Source organism: Equus asinus, chromosome 8, assembly GCF_041296235.1.
Source record: "Equus asinus isolate D_3611 breed Donkey chromosome 8, EquAss-T2T_v2, whole genome shotgun sequence".
NCBI lineage: Eukaryota > Metazoa > Chordata > Mammalia > Perissodactyla > Equidae > Equus > Equus asinus.
Genome location: NC_091797.1, coordinates 88,673,246 through 88,687,351, shown reverse-complemented (window position 1 = coordinate 88,687,351; position 14,106 = coordinate 88,673,246). Strand labels below are relative to the sequence as shown.

Here is a 14,106-nt window from a genome sequence, read left to right as displayed (position 1 = left end):
CTGATCTGACGGAAGCCACCACCAGCATCTTCTGGATTCATCTCCCTGCTTCCTCTCTCCCACTTTTGACCCCAACAATTCACTCTCCATAAAGAGGCAGGAACGATCTTAAAACAGAGAACACGTGTGTCAAAACCCACCAGAGATTCCCACCAAACGTACAACAAAACCCCGGCGCCTGCCCCCCCTCACTCAGCGCTGGCCTTCTGGCTGTTTCTGAATCGCACTGTGCTCCTTCTGCCCCCCGGCTAATGACCACGTGTTCCCTCTGCCAGGAATGCTGTTCCCTCTCTGCTGAGAATGCTTTTCTATCTGATCTGCACGGGGATGGCTCCTTCCTTCTCAAAACCAATTATTTCCTCAAAGAAGCATTCCCTAAATGACAAATTGAAGCAATCGCCTGGCCGGTCTCCTTCTTGTCACCTGCTGTCATTAGCCACACAGCACAGACAGGACGCTTACGCCCGTCTGACATTCACCACACCTCGCAGGCAGCCGACACCCACATCCTACCACGGTGAGTACACCTACACTCCAGCGCCTGCCGTGTGGGTTCAGTCGACTCACTTTGTGCCAATGTTCCCTCATTTCCTCATCAATAAAACAAAGGGACCGGGACGCATAAAATCTAATGTTGCATTTAGACCCAATATTCTACATTTCCATAAATTAAACTGGGATTAGTCTTTATTTCATTGTTTTTTGCCGTTTTCTTATTGTTCTTTTGACAGGTAGAGGAGGGGAAAGAGAAAGGAACGGAAAAGTAAAGGAAGAAAGGAGGGAGGGAGAGGGAGTAGAGGAGGAGAGAAGATGGAGAGAGGGTGAGGGTTTGGGTGGAGCCATTTCTTGTGGGAAATTAATCACCCCGCTTTGTCCCGGCAACACGGAGCTATTTCAGGAAGAAACGAACCACTTCCTGCGTGAAGTTCCGGCCTTAGTGAAGCTGAACTCCACTGCAGCCCCATAAGACGTTTCATCTACACAATCAGAAAAACCCTCCTAATTAGTCCTGCTCTCTCGGCTCAATTCCAGCTCAACCCCGTCGCTGCGGGCAAGTCGCTTCCCCTCTGAGTGCCAGCCTTCTCGCCCGCCCGTGAGATGGGGCTACCAACGACCTCCGCAGGGGTTATTCTGAAGACTGACCGAGCTCTGTACTTAGAATGCTGAGCGCCCAAGGGCTTGGTAACTGTTGCGATCATCAAACGGTCCTGAAACAGACTTGCTCAAAGCTTCTACTTTCAGATTTGCCCGTCCTGCTGGAAAGTGATCATCATCTTTGAGTCACTATGTGAAGTTATAACAATGGGGTGGTAAGTCTAGAGTTTTACAGGTTGTCCCAGTTTCATATATTTAACCCATTTCCCACCAAGAGCCAAATATTTTACTTTGAAAACTACACTTCAGGGCATAATACAGCAACCAGGGCCAGACTTAACCTCCCACCACAACAACCAGAAAACTGGGCAAAATATAGGAAATAATTGTCTTCACACGTGGAAAGGGCTGTGGTCCCCAAGAGAAGCGAAATAAACTAGGAGGGCGCCAGGATGGGCCACTCTTGGCCTGCAGGTACGTTCTGAAATGTGACACTGGGAGGGAGACCCAGGCAGCCCATGGGGTCTTGCTGAGCCCAGGGCAGCAGGAGTTCAGGGAAGCCAAGGCGCCTGGAAACACACAAAAAGTAGATAAAACGAAGATATATATAGCTAATAAGCCAGGAGTAACAACCACATAAGGTACTAGAATATACTCAATCGAAAAGCCAGGAAAAGAAGCAAAAAGCAGCAAAGTAACGAATGGAAGGATGTGAGACTTAAACCCAACTACACTGGTAATTATTTAACTATAAATGGTCCAAATCTTCTAATTAAAAGGCAGAGATTAGAGAACAGATAAACCATGTAAACACTAAAACCAAGAAAGCTGGAATGATTATACTAATCTTAGACAAAGAGGATGTCAGAACAATATATCATGACCAGGATAAAGGATATCTCAAAATGAAAAAGGGGTCAACTCATCAAAACGATTTAACAATTGTAACGTGCGCGCACCTCTCACAGGAGATCCAGGAACTCCTCCCCCAGGGACTTAAGCAAAGAGAAACAATGGCCCGTGTTCACAACAAGCCTCGTGCAACAAGGTCCAGAGCAGCTTTATTCATAATCGCCCCAAACTGTAAACAACCCCAACATCCACAAGCAAGTGAACTATGTTAAGTCCGTACAAAGAAATACTACTCAGTAATAAAAGAAAGAAAATCCCAATGCAAGCAACAGTAGAGATGAACCTCAAGGAAGGACGTTGTGCTGAAGCCAATAACCCAGACACAGAGACTGCTTATCATCTGATTCCACTGATAGGAAGTTCTAGAAAAGGCAAGTGCAATCTATTGAGACTGAAAGCAGATCGGTGGTTGCCTGGGGCTGCAGTGAACCGAATACAAAGGAGCAAGAGTGTACTTTGTAAAGTGATAGAAATGGTCTATAAATAGATTGTGGCAGTTAAGTACACAGGTGGGCAGTTTTTTTCTTTTGTGAGGAAGATTGGCCCTGAGCTAACATCTGTTCCCAATCTTCCTCTTTTTGCTTGAGGAAGATTGTCACTGGGCTAACATCTGTGCCAGTCTTCCTCTATGGTTATGTGAGATGCTGCCGCAGCATGGCTTGACAAGGGGTGCTAGATCTGCGCCCAGAATCCAAACCCGTGTGGAGCACATGAACTTAACCACTGTGTCGCCGGGCCAGCCTCCACAGGTGTACACTTTTGTCAAAACTCAATATACTTAAGATGGATGTATTTCACTGCATACATATTATACCTCTCTACACAGTTGTTTTTAAGAGGAACACAGACATATCAGTAAACAAGGAAAAAAATAAGTAACAATTGGATTCTTATATATGTGGTACCTCATGAGGAGGAAATCAGGCATATTCTGAAAATAATGCAATGGAAGAAAACGGCCTAAATTAATGTTCCCAGGAAGCTATTCTATTTCACGTTCATTTCTATCACAATTCTGAACCCGCTTGTTGGTTTAAGAGCAGAAGCCACGAAACAAAACTAACTTGGATCTTCTCAACAGCCCTCAATCAGACGGTAGCCAGAGGATTCCTAAAGAGCAAGCTTTGAAGACTTGACAACAGTTTTTTTTTAAAAATTTCTTCTTTCACCCACACTCAAAGCAGTGAAAATTTTAATTAAAAAAAAAAAAAGATTTCTGTGGAAAGCAAGTGCATCTTACAAGACAAGGAAAATTGCCCTTCGGGAAGTTGTCCTGGCTTCTCTCTTTGTGTTCCACTGTTATAAACAGTCTCTTTCAGGGACTAGATCAACTCTCCCTGCGCCACCGTTGCTGGGGCTTCTCTTCTCTGTTCGTCAGCGAGCAGAAGGCGATCAGAGTTGGGACAGAGCTCCGAGCTTAAGGCCGACCTAAAGCCATCAGGCGGAACGCAAAGGGGGCGTGTCAACACTCTCCAGCAACTGGCCCGCGGTGCAAATCAAGTCACGGTAATTCCAAGATGCAGGAACAAAACCATCACCCTACACATTCAGCCTCTTACCAGAGCATCTCCTTTAACTGGACCCGGGGACATGCGTCCCCTGCAAGCCCCGGTCCCTCCCACCCAATTTCGTGCCACCATACAACTCATTACAAATCCCATCTTCAAGTCTGGAGGGCAGTGACTTCTCACCGCCTCCACAGCTATCGCGCTGGTCCGCGAGCCAGCGTCACCCCCCACCATCAGTTCAAAAAGCTGACGGACAACCCTTTCAGGAGAGGCGATGTTTCCCAGGTCCCTGGCATTCTCCAGCAATGTAAACTAAGACCACACACATTTGCTAATACTGCCAGAGTGTACAAATTTCTTTCCCTACAATATGTGGACCCTGGCGGGGAGAGAGCTAGCACACTGAGTCAGCTGCAGGCGCTGGCTGACGGGCAAGGCTTACCTCTTGCCTAAGAAAGTGGCTTCCCCACATTTGAGACTTAAACTCATGCCTCAGAAACATCACCAGCAGCCCTTTTGCATGAATCTCAGGACCTCCTTGGCAGCCGTAAACACACTTTACAAGTGGTCAACACTGGCATGCCAGAGGTCTGTGGGTTTCACATAGATTCCTTGGTGGGGCAAGCTGGCTGGGGGACGGAAGCCCTCTGTGGCCTGACGCGCTGTCGTAGCCTTGACCATGGCCTTTTTGTTTAAACAGACATTTCCAGGGAAGCCCTCAAAACATATTCGATTAGGAATGTCTCGTTCAGCAAAGCACATCTGATAGAGAGAGATCTTGGTGCATCAACCCCAATTCTGGACTATAGCATCATTACACAGGAAATAGGAATTATATGGCGATACGTTATTTAAAAAAGAGACAGAGAGAAACGCCATGTGCGTGCTAATTTCCACACTCACTTTTCCTGGCCAGAGGCAGAAAAAAGCAGTTGTAAAGAGCATAACTTCCAATCCTGGCTGTGCCTCTCGAGAGGTGCGTGAACTTGGGCACGTTATGTTTACCTGGCCCAGGAAGCAGAGCGGCGCTCAGGACCAGGGAGCCATCACAGTCTTAAACTAACAGTACCTGTAATTGCTATCAGCCGAGCTCAGGGCAAGCTCAGTGGCAACAATTTAAAAGATCATAGAGAGAGCCGCCAGCCTGCAGCCCAGGGGGTCTCGCGGTAAGATGCCAGCCTTCCTACAGTTCTGGTGATTAGCAGATGCTAAAGGATTGTAATTCCAGTAAAATGTCGCTCTTCTGATTTTTCTTAGAAGTGATCACTATGGCTGATCTTAGAACCTGAATGATGGCTTTAAAAGGAAAATCAGCCCTAATAAACTGCTTTTTTAAAAAACTAAATTTTCTCATGGAACTGGTGTAGCCCTTTCAACCTCTCTGAAAGCTGCTTCCAATCTCTCAGCTGTCCCAAATTTTCAGAGCTGGAGAGGCTGCGCTGCAGGGCAGGTGGCATCTCCCAGCTGGGGCAGACGCCAACGCGAGGAGCCGACACCAGGCTTCTCGAAGCCAACACAGATAAAAACTCAGCTGAAAAGCCTGCCTGCCAGGAGGTTTTTAAGTAACAGCTTTTCCCTCTCTTCCAGTGTCTCTGCTCTCTGGGCAGCATTTTTGTTAGAAAACCCAAGGTGAAACTCCACAGTATCTGTGTCCCTAACTTCCCGGGGCTCCCTCGCCACTCTGTGCCTGTTGCTGCATGGCCTTTTCAATTGAAAATCCAATTAGCTGTTGCTTAGTCAAGTGTTGCTCGCTCCTATTTGAAAGCTTAAATGGATCTTTAACTCTTTCCCTCGCTGACAGTCTGCACAAAGGGATGGATAATTGATGCAGCATTGAATGGGGCCCCAGGTTTTTCTTCCGGGTGGTGGCTGCTCTCAGCTGGAGAACGTTTTATGGATAAGACAGGGTGGGAACCCGGCTCCGTGACCCGTCCATCAGAGGGTGTGGGTCAGGGGAAGGCCCTTCACAGTGACAGAAGCAAACACTTCCAGACAAAGGTGGACACAAAAGGGAAAACAAAGACAGAAGCTGGTTCCCAGGTTAGGATTTCCCGCTGTCCAACCACAGGCAAAAATGCTCCATTGGCTGTAACATAACCCCAGCCTTTGAGTGGGAATTTGCACCGTTATAAATATTTGCAGGTTTTCAATATCTATTGTGTTTTGAAGCACAAAACACTTCAGGCAATAATTTTATAAATTCTGAACTAGATTAGAAAGTTTGTTCTTTGAAACTGACAAAAAGATAACCCTAAAATTTTTTCTTGTCACTTATGTTTCTTACTATTCTGTGGTCTTGTATAATTACCAAATGTGTTAAATAAATGCCTATGACATATCTGCGTCCATCTTTATTTCCATAAGGACTGCTTAGAAATTTTTTTTAAAGGATATTCTAAGGTAGTAATCTCTGCTTTTCCAATGTATTCTTTTTATAATGAAATATATACTTTTGTTTTCAAAGCTCACGGCAAGTATATTTCTTATGCCTTAACCCCAAATGCCAAATATAATTTATGCATTCTTTCTAGGTAAATGTTCTTTGAAATCAGGCTAAATACATTTGAGACCAACATAAAAAGTATTTAGGAAATCAAAGTGAAAAATTGAAAAAAAATAAAAGGCACCAGATTGAAAAGAAGTAAAATTGTTTTTATTCAGAGACAGGATCCCACATGTAGAAAAATCCCAAGGAATTTACAACGCTACAAAGCATTGCTGAGAGAGACTAAAGACAATCTAAATAAATGTAGAGACACTGCATTTTCATAGAAGACTCAATATTGTTAAAATGGCAATTCTCCCCAAATTATAGATTCAACACAATCTCTCTCAAAATTCCAGCAGGATTTTTTTTTACAGAAATTGAAAAACTGATGCTAAAATTCAAATGCATATGCAAAGGATCCAGAATAGCCAAAAGCAATTTTTAGAAAAAGGAACAAAGTAGGAGGATTTTTATTTCCCGATTTCAAAACTTACTATAAAGCTACAGCAATCGAGACAGCGTGGTGCTGGCATAAGGACAGAAACAAAGACCAATGGAACGAAAGTGAGAGTCCAGAAGTAAGTCCTTACATTTATGGTCAATTAATTTTCAACAAAGGTGCCAAGATAACCCAAGTGGAAAGGAAACATTTTTTCAACAAATGGTGTTCAGACAATTGGATACCCACATACAAAAAAAAGATAGACCCTTACCTCACACCATATACAAAAATCAACTCAAAATCGACCAAAGACCTAAACATAAGCTAAAATGATCAAACTTTTAGAAATAAAATAGAAGAAAATCTCTGTAGATTTCATCAGGCAAAAAGTTCTTCGATATGACACCAAAGTATGATTCATTAAAAAAAAATGTATAAATTGGACTTCATCAAAATTAAAGCCTTTTGCACTCCCAAAGTCACCATTAAGAAAATGAAAAAGAGAAGCCACTAACTGGGAGAAAAAATTTGTAAATTATCCATATGATAAATAATATAAATAATGACAATCAATTTTTAAAATGGGCAAAAGATTTAAACAGACATTTCACCAAGGAAGACATAAGAATGGCTAATTAGTACACACGTGTTCAATAGCATTAACTGTTGGGGAAACACAAATCAAAACCAGAATGAAGCACCGCTTCATACCCACTCTGCTGTCAGTGCTGGTGAGTCAATTCCGACTCCTAGCCACCGTGTGCACAGCAGAGCGGAACCTGCCTGGTTTTTGCGCCATCCGCTCACCTTCTGGCGCTCTATCAGATGATGCTCTGCTGCTGTTCACAGGGTTGTCATGGCTGATTTTTCAGATGTGGGTGGCCGGGTCCTTCTTCCTAGTCTGTCTTAGTCTGGAAGCTCCGCTGAAACCTGTCCACTGTGGGTGACCCTGATGGTATTTGTAATCCCAGTGGCCTAGCTTTCAGCATCACAGCAACATGCCCAGCAGAATGGCAATAATCACAAAGACAACAGCAAGCGCTGAGGAGCTATGACAAACCTGGAACTCTCATAAATTGATGGAAGAATGCAAAACACTACAGCCACTTTGGAAAATAATTAGTAATTTCTTAAAAAGTTAAACGTGAATTTGGGACCGGCCCGGTGGTGCAGCAGTTAAGTGCGCACGTTCCACTTTGGCGGCCCAGGGTTCACTGGTTCAGATCCCGGGTGCGGACACAGCACTGTTTGGCATGCCATGCTGTGGCAGGCGTCCCACATATAAAGTAGAGGAAGATGGGCACGGATGTTAGCTCAGGGCCAGTCTTCCTCAGCAAAAAAGAGGAGGATTGGCAGCAGATGTTAGCTCAGGGCTAATCTTCCTCAAAAAAAAAAAACAACATGAATTTGCCATACAACCTAGCAATTTTTCTCCTAGTTACATAACCAGAAGAAATGAAAATGTATGTCCAAGCTTGTACACAAATGTTCACAGCAGTATCGTTTGTAATAGACAAAAAGTGCAAATAATCCACGTGTCCATCGACTACTGAATAGATAAACAAAGTGTGCTCTACCCATATAATGGAATATTATTCAGCAACAAAAGGGAATGGAGGACCGGTACACACGGCATGGACGAACCTCCGAAACCCCAGGCTACATCAGAGGCCAGATGCAAAGACTACAGGCTCCATACTGTAAGAGTCCACTCACACGAAAGGTTCAGAAAAGGCAAATCTACAGCGACGGAAAGCAGATTAGCAGCTGGCTGGGGACGGGGACAGGAAGTGACCACACATGGGCACAAGGGGTCTCTTTGAGGCGTGGAGTTGTTTCCAAATTGGATTGTGGTGATGGCTGCACAGCTCTGTGAATGTACTAAAACTCATCAAAGTGTACGCTTACAATGGGTGAATTTTATGGCAGGTACTACCAATAGATTTCAATAAAGCTGCTTTTAAAAAAAGTAAAAATTGCCAACTTTTATTTTGACCAAAAGTCATGATTCGGACACCAAGACTATTTCACGCAAGTTCAAAAAGATTAATTTTCAAACTCTGGATCAAACTCTGAAGTCACTGTCAGAAAATGAAATGTCTCCTGTGGCAATACGTGGTGCAATATTACATTAACCGTGATGTTCTTTATACACGAGAGCGACATTTGCATACTTCACGAATTAAGGACCTATTTCGGACTCTCCTTCTAATCAGAAACATCCTCCCCTAATAGGAGTGGGTACGCAGACAGAGAAGCTAAGTAGATTGTCGACAGACAGATGGAATTTATCAAATGCCATGTGCCTCACTTGCATATGATGAAATTATCATTTCAGTATATCTTATCAAGAGAATCATCTCAAGCATAACTGCCAAATTGATTTTACTGTGTATTCAAAAACCAATGTCCCTTTAAAACCATCCCTTCAATGAGCCAAAGCAAGAACAGTGTCAATATCGAAATGTCTAAGTTTTACTGACAGCAAATTTGGAATCAACTTAATTCATGTCCAGTAAGACATATAATTTCTATATAAGGATGAGAAAGAGAATAAAAGCAGCTGTCACTTAACCCTTTTAATTCTGAAAACTGGCAATTAAAAACAAAGAATTAAGCATTGATCCTGCTGGGTTCGTTTTCTACTGCTGTGTAAGAAACCACCACAGACTCGGTGACTTAAAAACATCGCTCAGGGGCCCGGCCCGGTGGCGCAGCGGTTAAGTGTGCACATTCTGCTTCTCGGTGGCCCGGGGTTCGCTGGTTCAGATCCCAGGTGCGGACATGGCACCACTTGGCAAAAAGCCATACTGTGGTAGGCGTCCCACATGTAAAGTAGAGGAAGACGGGCACGGATGTTAGCTCAGGGCCAGTCTTCCTCAGCAAAAAAAGAGGGAGATAGGCAGTAGTTAGTTCAGGGCTAATATTCCTAAAAAAAAAGAACCACCGCTCATTTATTAGCTCACGGTCGCTCAGGTCAGAGGCCCTGGTGGGCTCCACTGGGTTTCCCGCCTTAGGGCCAAAACCAAGGTGTTGGCAAGCTGGGTCCGTATCTAGAGGCTCCGGGGAGGGAGCTGCTTCCAAACTCATTCAGCTTGTTGGCAGAACTCAGCATCTATGGTTGTAGGACTGAGGTCACTGTGTCCTTGCTGCCTGCCATCGAGAGGTCACTCAGCTCCTGGAGAACACCCACAGTGCTTCCCCTGTGGGCCCCTCCACCTGCACAGTTGGCCACAGGACGTGCACTCTTTCTTGTGCTTCCACCCCTGACTTTCTCTTCTGCCTCCAGCCTGAGGAAATGCTCTGCTCTTAAAGGGCTGGTGTGAGCAGATGAAGCCCACCCACAACGCAACAGTAATGACACCTGCAACATCCCTTTCAGCTCGGCTACTCCTGGAAGGAACCCCAGAGGCGAAGGCAACGGGAGACGTCTGAGAATTCTGCCAACAACACCCACCCTTCCTACACGAACTAAATCTAAAGGCAACCAAACAGCTCAAGTTGCTGAGTCAAGTCCTAGATGTGGAGGAACGACATAACGAGAAAACTCCCCATTTTGCCATTACCTAAGAAAATAACCGATCTAGGCAGATATCACCCATGAAGATGAAACAAACAGCAGACAACGGCTTAATGAGGAACCTGGGCGCTGACCACACCTGAGCCCCCTTTGGAGACGGGAGGACAGAGGCCCGCCTGTGTGGGGTGCACCTCCTGCCACAAAGCGCTCAGCACCGCCTGCGAGGCCCTCACGCCACAAAATTCACGCCGAATCTCATCGAGCGTTTGGAGCTGACTTTCAGTTTACAGGAAATGTAGGAAATAGGAGCAGCAAAGAGAAAAACCCAGAATGCGGAACGCTCTACGGGAAAACTGGCCCCGTTTCCTTCATAAGTCAATTACCTGTGGGGGAGGGGGCCGAGGGGGTACCTGTTCTAGATTAAAAAAGACGCTGTCATCAATTACAATACAAGAACAAAATCTGGATCCTGATTCAAACAAACGAGAGTAAAGGGACTTTATGCATTCATCAGACGCAGTATTAAAGTAAGCATCCTCATTAAATACTAAACTAAGAATCATCACTTTCATTGGCTGGGATAAAGGCATGGCGGTTGTACAAGAAAACATTCCTGTGTTTTACAGACGTACATGGGGCTGAAATGCTATGAGGGGTTTGCTAATTGCTTTAAAATATTGCAGCAGTCACAAAAGGAGGGGATGGATGAAGCAAGTACAGCAAAATGTTGAAAATTACTGAATCTGGGTGATGTCTATGTATGGGGGTTCATTATCCTAGTCTACTTCTGTGTATGACTCGATATTTTTATAACCAACAATTTCGTTTAAGAGCTTCCACTCACTGTGCATCTGCTGAGAAGCACTCACTCTGTTAAGAGCGTCATACACGTTTCCTGCCGAATCCTCACAACAACCTGACGAAGAAGGTACTATTCTCAGTCCCACATCTATAGACGAGAAAACCAACGGAAGAACCAGTTTGGGGCGTAGCCACCAGGTCCGCCCATCACCCATCACCTCAGCAAAGCCGCACAGGCCATGTAAATGAAAGATTTCTACACGCTTCACTTCACAAAATATTTTTACACGTCAGCATCAGCTACAGCATCCATCGGAGGGCAGTCCTCCCGACGCTGCGCTGACCATCAGCATGAGGGATGCTGGGAGGTACAGGAAAAGAGAAGAGTTGATAGGCAGAAAGAGCAACAAGAGAAAACCACAGAAGTCGACCAGGCGGTAACACGTGGACACAGTCACGGAAAGGGGCAGACAAAACAGATGGCGAAGACAAAGGGAAAAAGGAGGATGCTGTCACAGGAAGATAGAAGCCCTGGGAAGTCAGGGAGACCTACTCCTACCTCTGTCAACCTTCTGTTCTTCCCCACTCCCAATCCCCAGCCAGAAAATGAGAATGCCACACGGCAGAAGGAGGGACCAGACAGACAAGGGCTAGACACCCTAAATACACAGCTGTGTCAAAACATAATGATAGACTCGTGTCCGGGGCATCCCCTTGTGCGCTCTCCCCAGCCCCACCCCCACTCCGCGGCTGATCTTTCCTGCAGCCAAGTTTACACTCAGCTCCCCGCACCCAGCTCACCAGCCCCAAGCTCATAAACTGGAAAGAAGGGAAGAAAGAGTTATTTATTTAAACAATTTTTTTTTAATAGCTCCATTGAGATAAAAGTCACAGACCATCAGTGCCGCGTGAGGCTGCTCTGGGGGTGGAATCTGGCTGGAGCGGAGGATGAGGCCACACGAACGCCACTAGGTGCTCAGATCAAAGTCTCGCGGAGCCAGCTTCAGCTAAGGTTTAGACCAAAATGGAAAAGACAATGTTTGGGGGCTGGCACGTGTGTTGGGGAGATGGCAGACAGGAAAGGGGTCACAGGAGGAGGAGCGAGGAGCAAAAACACAAAGGGAGAAGGAACCCTCAATGCATTTCAGAGACTGGAATGAGAGCCGCGCACGAGGGCAGGCTTGTCACATCCACCAGTGTGTCTTAATAACAGGGATCCACTTGCTCAAATTATATGTTAAAAAATACCCTCTTCTCATAGTAGCATGATTCATAACAGCCAAAAAGAGGAAACAACCCAAATATCCATCGACAGATGAAGGGATAAACAAAATGTGGTCCATCCATACAGTGGAATATTATCAAGCGGAGAAAGGAAAGGAGCAAGCCTTCATCCAGGCTACACCACGGATAAACCTGGAAGAGATTATCCTGAGAGATGCTAGATGCAAAAACCACATACTGTATGAGTCCACTTACGTGGAGTGTCCAACATACGCAAATCCACAGAGACAAAAATTACATCAGCAGAATGGAGGGGGTGGGGGAGGTGGAGAATGGAGAGTGACCCCCAATGGGGACCAACTTTCTTCTTCAGGTGTTGAAAATGTTCTAAGATGAGACCGTGTTGATGGTTGCCCAACTCTGTGAATACACCAAAAACTACTCAACTGTATACATTAAATGGGTGAATTTTATGCTATATAAAATATCTCAATAAAGCGGTAAAAAAAAATTTTTTTAATTTTAAGTAATAAATAATCCTTTTTTTCTCTTCCCTTCCAAAGACATGGAGTTTCTCTCTCTTGTTATCATGACAGTTTTATTTTCTATTTTTTTAGGACAAAATCAGAAGCAAAGGAGAGCATTTATATGGATGACGGCTACCCAGATCCCATGAAAACAATGAGAAGTGGCCACAAAAAATGAGATTAAAACCAAACCCTTCTAACTGATCTGCTCCCCACCCAAATGCCGACGAGCAGGATGAAGTTTTCCCGTGTGGCCCGGGGCCATCAGCTCTCCACACACTGTCCTCACCGCAGACAGGCCACACGTCACCTGCTTCTCCAGAGCACGTCACCCACCTTTCCACCACTGTATTTCACAGGTTATCACAGAAACTATGTCGATGGAAGACCGCCTTAATACAGGGCTAATTGTTGTGACCAGGTGAAAATTGGTTTACAAAAATCCAAAGACTTTCGGTACCAGTTTCTGCTCTACATGAACAAAAAAGAGCATCGTAACTCTTTCTTTAAAAAAATCTATCCAGTGCTCACCGGGTGACCTTCTGGAGCACATTTTATGTTCACTGTTTCCTTTCCAATAGTCTTTAAAGGATGATCAGAGCAGAGAAGGAGAACTGGGGACCAGAGCAAGTCGCTGCACCGCCCGAGTCCACGTCTCCGTACCTGTGAGCGGAACGGCTGCCCAGAATGATCGCTAAGAATATTCAGTGCCAAAGGGATCATCGGTCCGCGTCTATGAATCACGGAAACCGAACTAAACGCAGAAATAGAGTCCTAGGGACCTTCAGTAAGTAATTTCCTCTAGAAGTAAAATAATTTGAAAACTAAGACCCAATTCCTCAGCAAACCTTGTCTGAATGATTGCAGGAAGCCAGCAAGGTGCAAAGAATGAAAAAGAACTGCCTATTGTCTGACACTTAGCTATGCATTTTTCACGTAAAAACCCTAGAATTATCTGTTTGCCACATCACCGAGGGCAGGTTAACAAGACAGCCAGCTGGAGGGCCAAATGACGAATCCTATCCTAGATGAGAACAAAATATTGTTTAGGAAATTTCTGGATGGCAGGAACTGATGTGGGGGAATGAAAAAAAATAAGTACGTGGACTACGGCTCTAACCTCACCCGGCTGACAGTCACCTCTAAACAAATCGCCAGCCTTTCAGTTCGCAGGTGAGAACATAACACATCTCATTTCTTCATTAGCCTTGAAACCCCACAGTGAAGCGATTCCTGCCCAGTCGAACTTCTCTGGGCACTAACTGCTGGTAGGCACAGAGCGCTCCTCCACAGCCATACGTCTCATGGGCCAAGACCAGCACGGGCCATGACCGGCTGCGCATCAGCCAGTGAGAGTTGGCTGCTTAATCTGCGTACACCACAGGTGGAGTCCCGGTGACACGCTAAGCAGAGACTCTGAAGGAGCCACAGGAATACAAGTAATTGATGTGGAACTGACAATAACGAGCAGGGCACAAAACCCACAAACCCTTGAAACCTGATGAGATCCAGTGAGCCAGCCCCATGCTTTGGAAGGAGACAGCAAACCACAAGAGTGGGGTAACGTTTCTGAGGACACAGGCCAGCTC

General features: G+C 45.2%; 1 protein-coding gene across 5 annotated transcripts in view; it reads right to left on the bottom strand.

Annotated features, from left to right (window-relative positions):
- GRK3 (G protein-coupled receptor kinase 3) overlaps positions 1-14,106 on the bottom strand; it is a 131,601-nt gene that overhangs the window by 87,013 nt on the left and 30,482 nt on the right. The window lies entirely within an intron of this gene.